An 11,884-nucleotide genomic window follows, 5' to 3' on the forward strand; every position below is an offset into this window, starting at 1 on the left:
CACCACCCACAGTTCTTATTCTTTCTTGCTGCCCTGTCCCCAAGCCAACCATACCTGAGTATTGCAACTCCAGAGCCACAGATCCAGAGAGATGGAGATGGGCTGACCCATGCTCATAGGCTTTGCAACTCAAACCCTGCCTTCTGAGGATTCTTGAAAGAATTTTGAGATTTCTCCTGAGGCACAGGAGAGCTGATACCAGAAGTTTGATAGCACTTCAGGAGGTGCCAAAGAGGAGAGCTTAGGCTAGTCAACCAGAGCTGCGGAGAGAGGGATTTAAGAAGGGTCAGTCTAAGGAAGGACCTTATAAGAGCTCTCCAAAAATGGAGTGGGTTGTGTCAGGAGGCAGTTCCCTTTCACTGGAGCCAATTATATCAGTCTTATCTTCAACAGGTGGCTGAACTAGAGTTTTGGGAGCCCTTGTAACCAAGAGAGCTATTCTGTACTGTAGCTTTCCAATGTATGAAGATATTTGCTCATTACTTTATGTACAAGAGATATGCTTATCATAGCTAAAAGTGGGTTTCTGCATGGGGATCGGAGGATACAAACGTGAAAGGTCACTACTGTGTGGTATTGGAAGTGCCACACTGAAAGGGTCTGTGAGACAGCCTGTAGGAGGGTGAGTACAGCTGGAGGAGTTAGAGAAGGTTTTTTATAAAGGAGGTGGGTTTTCAGCTCAATCTTATAGAATTTGGCCAACGTGTTCACAAAGAAGAGGCGACATGTATAAAAGTGCAGAAGAATAAATATATGTACGTGTATATATGTACAATGGTGCAAATGATAAGAAGCTTTAAAAGCAGTTTAAGATCAGATTTTAAATGGCCTCAATGCCTCATGGCTGTCATGAAACAATGAAGTAAAGAACAAAGTCATTAGGTTGGTGTTGTGAACAGCTGTGAGGTGTTGCGTGAGCTAGTGTGGGTTCTGGAGTGGGAGCGGTTAGGAGAATTCTGAATTGGGGCCTTGAAGCAGGGAGTAAGGGGACAAGGTAGAGTAGGTAATATTTCAGAGGTAGGATTCACAAAGCTGAGAGATGAGTCTGAGGGAGAAGCAGGGCCAGTTGAATATGACTCAGAAATTTCTGGCTGGAGCAGCTCAGTGGAGGAGAAGTAGACCCACAGGACCAGGAGGTGGTTTGAATTTGATTCTGAGCACATGGAAGTAAAAGTGCACACAGGACATCCGGCCAGGGCGGTGGTGGTCCCCAGAAGTGCAGGCTCAGAGACCAATGGAGAGAAGCAGGTAACAAACGTCAGAGGTCAGCAGAGCGTGGGGGCCTCTGCTCAGGATCCCTCCCTCCCTCTTCCCTGGATACAGAACCCCTTTTGTCTGGGAATGGGGCTGACCTTCCTGCCTATGGTCCCAGACACGAGACTCTCACAAGAGCCACCAAGTCCACATACCACCATGCCTTCTGGTCACTGTTGCCTGACTCAGTGTTGGATCAAGGCAAGTGAGTATGATTCCTTCTTGGGGAATTTTTTTTTTTTTTAATTTTAAGAAAATTTCCACCGTAGGTAAAAGTAGCATAGCACAACTAAACCCCAGGTACTTGATACGCAGCTTCAATAAGAATCAGCTCATCCCCAGTCTTGTTTCAGCTCTGCCTCCATCTACTTCCTCTCCCCCTGTATTATTTTGCCTTGAATTCCAGATACCTAAGGTTTTGCTCTCTGGTACTAGAAGGTGTGGGAGGCAAAAGACAGGTATTTCTTGCAGTCATGTTTCTATCACATTGAGGAAGCCAATTTGATATAAGAGAGGACAAAACTGGCATGAAGGAAAATTAGAGAGAAGGAGTCCTGGTAGTTTGAGTATCTGTGGTTCCCGATATTCCAGAGGCCTCTTCATTATTTGGAGGTTCAATCTGTGTATTCCCTAAGCCGAAAATTTCTCATCCCTCCTTACCCAGGTCAAATGGTACTTCTGTCCACCAAGCATCCAGACTAAGAAACATCCACCTCCCCCAACTGATGACAGCTATGCCAGTGAGTATTTCCTACAGAAACTCCTTCCCTCCACCCGTGAATGTCCAAGTGCCCCGCCCTCCTTAGTGAGAGCTCCCATCACCCCAGAGCAGGGTTACCTACCTGTGAATCCCAGGCCCATGATCTCAGCACTGTCACATCATGACCTCTATCTTCTGTTGCTCTGCAGCTGTTTGGGTGCCCATTAGCGCTCTGCCCAGGCCTGTGAATCCCCCGAAAACAGGAGCTTATCAGTAGCTCTTCTCCCCCACCTTGCTCTCCACCATCGCACACAGTATAAGTTCTCATAAATCTGCTGACTGGATGAGAAAACATAGTTTGATTTTGTGAAACAGAAGCTCAATGCCACTTAACGCCTGAGAGAAATGGACAGAGAGACATTTACGGCAGTTTCTCTAGGGTTCTTTGAAATCAAGTCTGTGCCCCAGAGAGGGAGTTGATTGTGATTGTTCAGAAATAAAGCCCTAATAAAACCAAGAAAGCATCATTAGTCACATAATTTAATGAAAACCCAAAGGCCACCAACATGAAGCCGTACTGCTGCCTTTCTCAATAAACCCCCGTAATGGAAATGTACTGGACTGTGTTTTCCTCCATGTAAAAACAGAATTGCATGTTTTCTATCAGATGCTTCTAGGCCTTGAGTGTGTGCTGGACTCCTCTGTGGAGTTCCACTTCAGCAGGTCTGGCCACTGTCTTGATGATGTATTTGTGTTGCCCACGCTGCTGGTTCATGGACCTCATTCTGAGTATAGCCGATGTGCACCAGTGCTCTGCAAGCATGAAACCACAGGAACGTTTCACAGCTACTCATACCGAGTCCCACCCCCAGATGTTGTGATTTAACACCCCTGGGGTGTGGCTGGGCTTGGAAATCTTAAAAGATCCTCAAGGCGGGTGCCTGGGTGGCTCAGTCAGTTGGGCGTCTGCCTTCAGCTTGGGTCGTGGCCTTGGGGTCCTGAGATTGAGCCCCTGATCAGGCTCTCTGCTCAGTGAGGAGCCTGCTTCTCCCTCTACTCCTCCCCCCCAGCTCATGCGCTCTCTCTCTCAAATAAATAAAATAAAATAATTTAAAAATCTTTTTAAAAAATATCCTCAAAGGATGTGAGTGTGCAGACAAGTTTGAGAACCACTGCTGTGGGACACCTGGGTGGTTCAGTGGTTGTGCGTCTGCCTTTGGCTCAGGGCATGACCTGGGGTCCTGGGATCGAGTCCCATATCAGGCCTCCTACATGGAGCCTGCTTCTCCTTCTGCCTATGTCTCTGCCTGTCTCTCTGTGTCTCTCATGAATAAATAAAATCTTAAAAAGAGAGAGAGAGAGAGAGAGAACCACTGCTGTATTTAAGACAGAATTAGACTCCAAACAGCTGGCTGTGGGTCTCACCTCTGCTACTTCTGGCAACTGAGTTATCTTGGGCAAATCATCTCATTTCTCTGAGCAACAAGGAGGTGATAAAACACATTTGTTCTCTCTCTTTTCCTCCCTCTTGCTCTCTCTTTCTCTCTCTCTCTCAAGGAATAAACTAGATAAGGCATGGGAACATTTTGTAACCTCTGAAGTTTAGTATGAAGATGATTAATTCCTGGGGATGCGTCTGGATCAGAGCTCTCCAACACGATGACCTCTCACCATGTGTGACTGTTGACACTTGACAGGTGGCTAGTGCCACATGTTGAAAATATTTCAAATATTTTGGATTAAATAAAATATATTTTTGGTTTTTTTTTTTAACATTTTATTTATTTATTCATGAGAAACACAGGGAGAGAGGCAGAGACATAGGCAGAGGGAGAAGCAGGCTCCATGCAGGGAGCCCAATGCGGGACTGGATCCCAGGACTCTGGAATCACGCCCTGAGTGGAAGGCAGATGCTCAATCTCTGAGCTACCCAGGCATCCCCAAAATATATTGTTAAATTAAGTTCACTTGTTTCTCTTTTCCATTTGTAATGGGGCTACTAGAACATTTAAACTAACATATGTGGCTTGTATTGTATTTCTACTGGAGAGTGCTGGCCTGGACACTTGACAACAATGGTAGGTAACAAAGTGTTAACCTGACATTCCTAAGTGCTAACGGAGGAATTCTAAACTCCTCCTTGTAAGCAAATAAATATTTAAAAGAATATCATGGGGGTGCCTGGGTAGCTTGGTTGATGAAACACCTGCCTTTGGCTCAGGTCATGATCTCTGAGTCCTGGGATCGAGTCCTGCATCAGGCTCCCCGCTCAGGGAGGGGAGTCTGCTTCTCCTTCTCCCTCTGCCTGCTGCTCCCCCTGTTTGTGCTCTCTCTGTCAGATAAATAAGTAAGATCTTAAAAAAAAATAATGTCTTGGGATGAATGAGCTACTTCTATGTCTTGGCGGTCCAGTAAACAGAAGCATATTTAGTTTCAAGGTGGTGCAAACATGGAATTAGGTTCTCAAAGGCAGAACTCAAAAGATAGATTTTGTCCTCAAAGGGAACAAGACATGACTTAGCACTGAAACAGGCACGGCATGGAAAAGCACAGTAATTGCAAGAGGAGCATGGCAAACAGGATCTGGTTCCTCTGCTCTCATCCTTTCTTGCCCATGTGCCTTCTGGGCCTTTCCGTGGTCCTACAAGACAGCCTGACTTCCAGCTGTCCAGGCTTCCTGGCCACAGCTGAGAGCAAAGAGCATTCTGCCCTGGGTTTAGGATGATGATACAAGCAGCCCTGCCACTAGGGCCACATGACCCAGCAAATTCCATGGTGCCGAGGATTTTATGGCAGTTAAGGAGTTCATCTGAGGTCAGAGAGTCCAGCCCCTCCCCCGGGATTCTGGAACAAGGCCATGCCATCCTCAGCAGAGAACTATTCTCCATGTGAAAAGCAGATCATGACATGCTGCTGGGTCTTAGGTGAGAGTGTGTTGGATGTGAGTCACTGAGCGACCAAACCTGCCATTAGGATCCAGGTGCTGGCAACCACCCCTCAAGCCATTGGGTGGAGTAGGCACAACAGCAGTGCACAATGGGAACGGTGCATTTGAGGTTAGGCCTAGACAGGTCTGAAGGCACAGGTAAGTTCTACAAACAGGGCACGTACCAAGTCACCCGCCTCTGGTGCACTAAGGCAACAGCTCGTTCACACCCATGGCTGACTGGCTGGTGAAGGAAGGAAGAACGGGGTCCTAGATCATGAATCCATTAGCTCAGTATGTTGGTTCGTGCCCCACAGGGGCTGCATCCTGGGACAGTGATGCTCAGGGATAGTCCCAAGAATAGCAGGAAAGGAACAGAGAGAGCCCTTTGATGAGCAGGACTTCTGGTCATGTCATGACATGGAAGGAGAAGTGCTTAAGATAATAAAATTGTCATCTTGATGAGGAGAAAAGCAGACCTACAAAAGGAAAAGCAGCCTTGCCCTGTGGTATTGGTTACCTGGTTCAGCTTGTGGGGATGACTTCTAAGCGGCACTGGCCACTCAGAGCCTCTGTGTGCTCATGTGTAGCAATACTCAGGTGGCCGGGGGGGAGGTGCACCGAAAGCCATGAGATGGGTCCAGCCAGGATTGAGGTTTTGCCGTCCAAATATGATGGAGGGACAAAGGGCCAAGGGAAATGATGGTAATTTAAGGAAGTGATTGCAATGGTAGCAAACAAATGTAGGATGGGGAAGAGGTATTGAATATAGAATGAAGGAGGAGAATTCGAGGATTGAGATCATAGGGTTATTGAAGTGGATTCCAGAGATAGTAGGTCAGAAGGAGAGCAGGGTGCTTGAAATGAAGTTTCCAGCAAAGGTAAATTTACCAGGTGTGCTAGGTCTAGGCCATGATGATGGCAAGGGTGTGCTCTAGGGTGGAGAAAAGGAGGTTAAGGAAAGGCAAGGCCAACACTGCATAGTTAGATGCTGAGGTCACCAAGAGTTAGGGCAGGAGTGTGGGTGGAGAGGAAGACAGAGAGCCAGGGCTCAATCCCTTCATGAAAGGGGAGAAGTGACCCAGAGGTCAACTGGTATCTGCAGGGAGGTAGGAATCAGGTCACAGTGCTGGGTGGAATGAGCTGGAAGGCGCTGGGTGCAGTGAGGGAGGGAGGGGAGAAATCAGAAGTGATTCAGAAGGGACAATGGGGACCCAATAAGACCTCTGGACTTCCCTTCTGCTGGCTCTCCTGTAAATCCACAATTGGGCTTGGTTTAAACAGCTATTAGTTACTAAGAACGTATTGCTCAACAATAGCCAAACTATAGAGAGAGCTTAAGTGTCCATAGACTGATGAGTGGATAAAGAAGATGTGATATATATCTGGAATACTACTCAGCCATCAAAAAGAATGAAATCCTGCCATTTGCAATGACATGGATGGAGCTAGAGAGTATTATGCAAAGTGAAATGAGTCAGAGAAAGACAAATACCATATGATTTCACTTTAATTAAAAAAAACAAAACAGATGAACACATGGGAAGGGGGAGAGAAGGAGAGAAGGGGTGCAAACCATAAGAGACTCTTAACTAAAGAGAACAAACTAAGGACTGATGGAGGGGTGTGGGGGGATGGGCTAGATGGGGGATGGGTGTTAAGGAGGCACCTGTTGTGATGAGCACCTGGTATTGTATGCACATGATGTACCACTGACTTCTACTCCTGAAACCAATATTGCACTGTACGTTCACCTAAAATTGAAATAATAACTTTTTTAAAAATTTATTTATGATAGTCACAGAGAGAGAGAGAGAGAGAGAGAGAGAGGCAGAGACATAGGCAGAGGGAGAAGCAGGCTCCATGCACCGGGAGCCCGACGTGGGATTCGATCCCGGGTCTCCAGGATCGTGCCCTGGGCCAAAGGCAGGCGCCAAACCGCTGCGCCACCCAGGAATCCCGAAATAATAACTTTTAAAAAAGAATTTATTGCTAAACACAAGGAAAGTGTAACCCTCTCAGGTAGGTATTTTTCCCATTTTACATATTTGGAAACAGTGAAATTCCTTTACCCCTGTGCAGAAAGTAGAAACACAGCCAAGTGAGCAACTTGGGTGCACTTGGCTTAAAATGAATAAGTAACTTAAAGAGAAAACTTTCATTAAAACTTCCGATCTGGGGCACCTGGGTGGCTCAGTGGGTTAAGCACCTGACTTTGGCTCAGGTCGTGATCCTGGAGTCCTGTGTTTGAGCCCCACATCGAACCCCACATCAGGCTCTGAGTCTCTTTTGCCCTCTGCCCCTACCCTTCCATGCTTATTCTTTCTCTCCCTCACTCTATCTCTTTCAAATAAATAAAATCTTTAAAAAAAAAAAAAAGTCCAGGTCTTTGTGGAGTTGGTGAGGAAGGAGTTCTTATTATGAAAGCAATATATGTTTGTTATAATGTGTGAATACAGGCAGGCCAAAGAACACAAAGAAATGGACAATCCCAGTCTATGGAGTCAACTGTCACTAATTCATCATGTGTTATTCAGACCATGCATATGCATATATGCATATACATACACAAAGAGTTACATTTCTGCCCAAATAGAATCATATTCATTCTTTAGTTCATCATAATTTACTTAGACAATCCACCCATTTGGAGACATTTATTTTGTTGAATTGATGTTTTTTAAATCTTTCCACATTTAGTTTCCATGCTACACTACGAATTTAACCAATTGTTTTATTCTGCCTTTATTTGAACATTTTTTTTCTTATGATGTTGCCATTTGCATTTTTTAAGGTTTTATTTTTTTAGGTAATCTCTACCCCCAACATGGGGTTCAAACTCACGACCCTGAGATCAGGAGTTGCAAGTTTCTCTGAGCCATCCGGGTGTCCCAATTTGCATTTTTTAAAAATTAAATAGTCCATTCTTTCTGTTCATATTTCTTTTATGAAAGGTCAAAAATCATAGAGATAATATTCTAAGTCAAAATTGCTACAGTGCTTTTAGTAAACAACTGCTGACTCCTCTTCAAGCTGTGTCCTACAATTTTTTTTTTTTTTTTTGGTCAGCATGATTCTTGTGTTTTGAGGTTGGTTGCCAAATTTGGAACTAAACCCAACCACTTTCAGACTCTGCTCTGCTCTGTTCCAGAGGACAGAGAGGATAGGTCAATCCTCACCTCCTCTCTGTACTAATTATGTGCTAGAACTTTCCCTTTGCAGATTTAAGCCAGAAAGTCATATTTAAATGCACAATTTCTAGCTTAATTTGTGAAATCTAGTAAGCATTCCTTTGGAATGTTTCTCTAGGTTTGTTTTATCTTTTCAGATTCTTATTATTTTCCCTCTGTTACAGTCATACGTTTTCAGTATGTTGATATTTCATATCACATGAAAACTCCACACTCCCATTATATGCAATTCCTGGTGCTCTTCCTCTCTGAGCCTGGGTGACAGCCCCTCTGGGATAAAGAGCATCCCGGGATGTAATTAACCTTCTGATCTCTCACCTTTTTGTGGGCTCCGTATGGAGGTGGACAGAGTTGAATTGAAGCTCAGAAACTCTCTCTAAACTACGGTGTGTGTAAGTGGGGCCCACACAGAGAGCAGACATCTGGCCACGTGATTGGAGGTTGGGGCTGCCATGAGGCTGGTGGGCTTTGGCTGAACCTACACCGTGCATGAGGAGGCTGAGACCCCGGGGCAGCAGGAGGCTGCAGAGCTGAGCAAAGATTTCAGAGACCATGCAGGGCTGAGCAGGCCCAAGTGCAGGAGTGGCCAGAGGAGACGTGCTCAGTCAGCACCTGAGCCCTTGGCCGAGACTGGGAAGGACCACACCTGGGAGGAAGGGCTGTACACTGACAGCCAGAATAAGATTGGAAAAACCTGCCCTAACCAAGCCTGAAACAATGCTGACGTCTCAACATGACCAAGGCAATCCTCTGGTGAGTTCACTGGGTGCAAGAGCAAAACCTAGCACTTGCTGGAGGAATCTGACCATCAACCACCTCTGTCATCTGTCATGTACAGTATTTGGCATAAGAATCCGTGGACATGAGCAGGGGCAGGGTTAAAGAGACCAGCGATCAAGAAGGGAAACAGTCCATACATGTGGGGGCCCAGGGTGACCCTGACACTGGAGATGATAGAGGCCCTGATACGGGGCTTCTTTTGATTTGTATTTTTGAGAAAATAGAGGGGAAATGGATGAAAAGAGTAGACATTTCAATAGAGAACTAAAATGTTCTTTTAAATTTTTTTACATTTTCTTTATTTACTTGAGAGAGAAAATGAACACGTAAGCAGGGGGAGGGCGAGGGAGAAGCAGGCTCTGAGCAGGAAACCCGATGTGAGCCTCAGTCCAGGGCTCTGGGATCATGATCTGAGCCAAAGGCAGGTGCTTCACTGATGGAGCCACCCATGGGTCCCTAAAATATATTTTTAAAGGATATTCTGGAAATCTGAAACATAACACCTGAGCTAGGTACTTATTAGAATGGCTTCCAGGAGACAGGGCACAGCAGGGAACAGCATTAAGTGCGGGTAAAGATAAATTGATAGAAAATACCAGAAATGAAGCACAGGGGTAGGGAAAGAGCAGAAAAGTTCCTCTTGTCACTGTTCTCCAAGATAGCCCCAATGAGTAAATAAGATCCCCAGGCTCATTAATAATTAGAACTCACACTTCTGGGGCACCTGGGTAGCTCAGTGGTGGAGCGTCTGCCTTCCGCTCAGGTCACGATCCCAGTGTCCTGGAATTGGGTCCCCTCAGGGAGCCTGCTTCTCCCTCTGCCTGTGTCTCTGCCTCTCTCTGTGTCTCTCATGAATAAATAAATAAAATCTTAAAAAAAAAAAAAAAAAGAACTCGCACTTCTTTCAGGGTTGGGGGTGCTCCTCCTTCCCCAGCTCTGAACCCTACAGACTGAAGTCATGACTACCTCTCCTCACACCTCTTACGGACCGGTCTCTGGCTCTCCAGAGCTAGAGCAGGGCACACTGGAGAGGAGAACACAGACGGGACACTGCTCCATGGGTGACTCTGGTGAGTGGCCTCCTCTTCCCCTGGGCTTGGCAGGGTAGGAGGTTTAACCTCTCTCTTCCGTGGCACTTAAAAGGCTTCTTCAGAAACCTCTCTGCTCCCCGTCTCTGGGGTGATGCATTTCTCCTGATTAGTTGCTTCCAGCTTCTTCCTTACCCTCTGAGAATCCTGTGGTCCAAGCCCCCTGATGGACTCCGCTTGACCAGGATCTAAGAAGATCCTAAGCTGGCACTCTCTCCCTCCTGCCATCAGAAACACTCATCTGTTTGTTTGTTTGTTTTTGGGGGGGTCCCAAAATAATTTGGGAGGGCAGTCAGACCCCAGAGCCTGGTTGCCAGAGCGGCCACGCCAGTGTTTCCTAAGTTAGATTCCTTGGATGTCAATCAAGGGTCAGTCCCTTGGTTTTAGAAACTTGTAGACACGTGCCTAGATCTCCTGTGGTCCCTTCATAGCCTGTTTTCCTAGGTTTGAAGTGAGGAGCAGTCTCCCCGGACACCCCAGGCTCTCCAAACCTTTTGTAGCCTGGAGGAAGGTGGTTGCCTAAGGCTCACAAAATCTTTTGCAAACCCAGGTGGAGGTCTCCCATGTGACTCCCAGGTTGTCCCAGGGCTGTACAATAAAGGGTTAACTCAGCTGGCTTGGGACAGTCGGGCTTGCACATTCCAAAGAAAGGACTGGCCCTTCTTGGTCTCCTGTGACGTAACTTATGAGCCCCTGGAATGTTGTGCCTGATAAGAGGATCTTTTGCATACCTGGGACCTTGGACCGCACCCATAGCTTCCTGTTAACAATGTGATTTATGATGAGGGCCTCAGGCCACACTGTATCTCTTTGACCCCTGGAGATCCAGAGACGAACTAGTCAGTGACGCAGATGCTCCGTGCCTGCACCACTGACCCCAGATAAACCCTGCACAAAAGCACTCCAGGGGCGTTGTGTGGGGAGCTTCCCTGGTCTGGGGGACTGTGTGTGCATTGCCACACCTCATTTCTGAGAGAATTAAGTGCTACCTGTGCAAATCCTCTGGGGAGAGCAAAGGAAGTCATCCCACATTGCCCAGACTCTGCCCTTCATAGCTTTTCCCTTTGCTGATTTTCCCCTCTGTCCTTTTGGTATACCCTACGCTGTACGCACAGCAGCTTTCCGTAGACTGAGATTCATTCATTCATTCATTTATTTTATTTTATTTTAGACTGAGATTCTATACATCCTTCTGAACCGTCAAATCTGAGAATGGTTCTGGACACCTCGACACTGAGACCAACAATGCAACTACAATAGTTAATTTCCTAACACAGTTATGGTCAGAAAATGATGGAGATAAATCTAACAAACACCCGTGGACTCATCACACAGAATAAATAAATACATTCTGTCTTTTTGTTGTTGTTTTATTTATTCATGAGAGACACAGAGAGAGAGGCAGAGACACAGGCAGAGGGAGAAGCAGGCTCCATGCAGGGAGCCCGATGTGGGACTCAATCCTAGGACCCCAGGATCACGTCCTGAGCTGAAGGCAGACATTCAAACACTGAGCCACCCACGTGTCCCCATTTTGTCATATTTGCTTCACTTTTTCCTTAATTTTCTTTCTTTCTTTTTTTGGATTAAGAAATAAAACCTATTAGATGAAATCAAATTTCCCCGGGAACCCCCCACCCCACCCCTGTCCTGGTCCTTGTGGCAATCACTACTCTCAGGCTGGTGTGTAGTCTTCGTTTTTGGGTTTTATGTGTTTTCTTGTGTATGTGTACCTCCCTTTATGGAGTCGTAGAGCATCCTGGCCTATGGGGGTCTTGCCATCACTCCAGTTTGACAACCACCTGGGTGAAGTGCACATCCTTAGCTTAATTCCAACCCAACAAACATGCATTGCGTGGTGTTATTCAATGCCAGGCACTGGTGCTGGGGACACGTTGAGGTCTGTCCGCTACTCTCATGGACCTTCTATCCTGGCCAAAATAGT

The 11,884-nt window shown here is 46.3% G+C and overlaps 1 long non-coding RNA gene across 1 annotated transcript; it reads left to right on the plus strand.

The window, feature by feature from the left end:
* Nucleotides 1-845: 845 nt before the first annotated feature.
* Nucleotides 846-11,257, plus strand: LOC111095238. Its single transcript, XR_005357117.1, has 4 exons — nt 846-1,459; nt 1,919-1,994; nt 9,786-9,921; nt 11,111-11,257. It is a non-coding gene; the product is annotated as an uncharacterized LOC111095238 (long non-coding RNA).
* Nucleotides 11,258-11,884: the final 627 nt, after the last annotated feature.

The sequence above is a fragment of the Canis lupus genome, chromosome 3, assembly GCF_011100685.1.
Source record: "Canis lupus familiaris isolate Mischka breed German Shepherd chromosome 3, alternate assembly UU_Cfam_GSD_1.0, whole genome shotgun sequence".
In the NCBI taxonomy this organism is placed as follows: domain Eukaryota; kingdom Metazoa; phylum Chordata; class Mammalia; order Carnivora; family Canidae; genus Canis; species Canis lupus.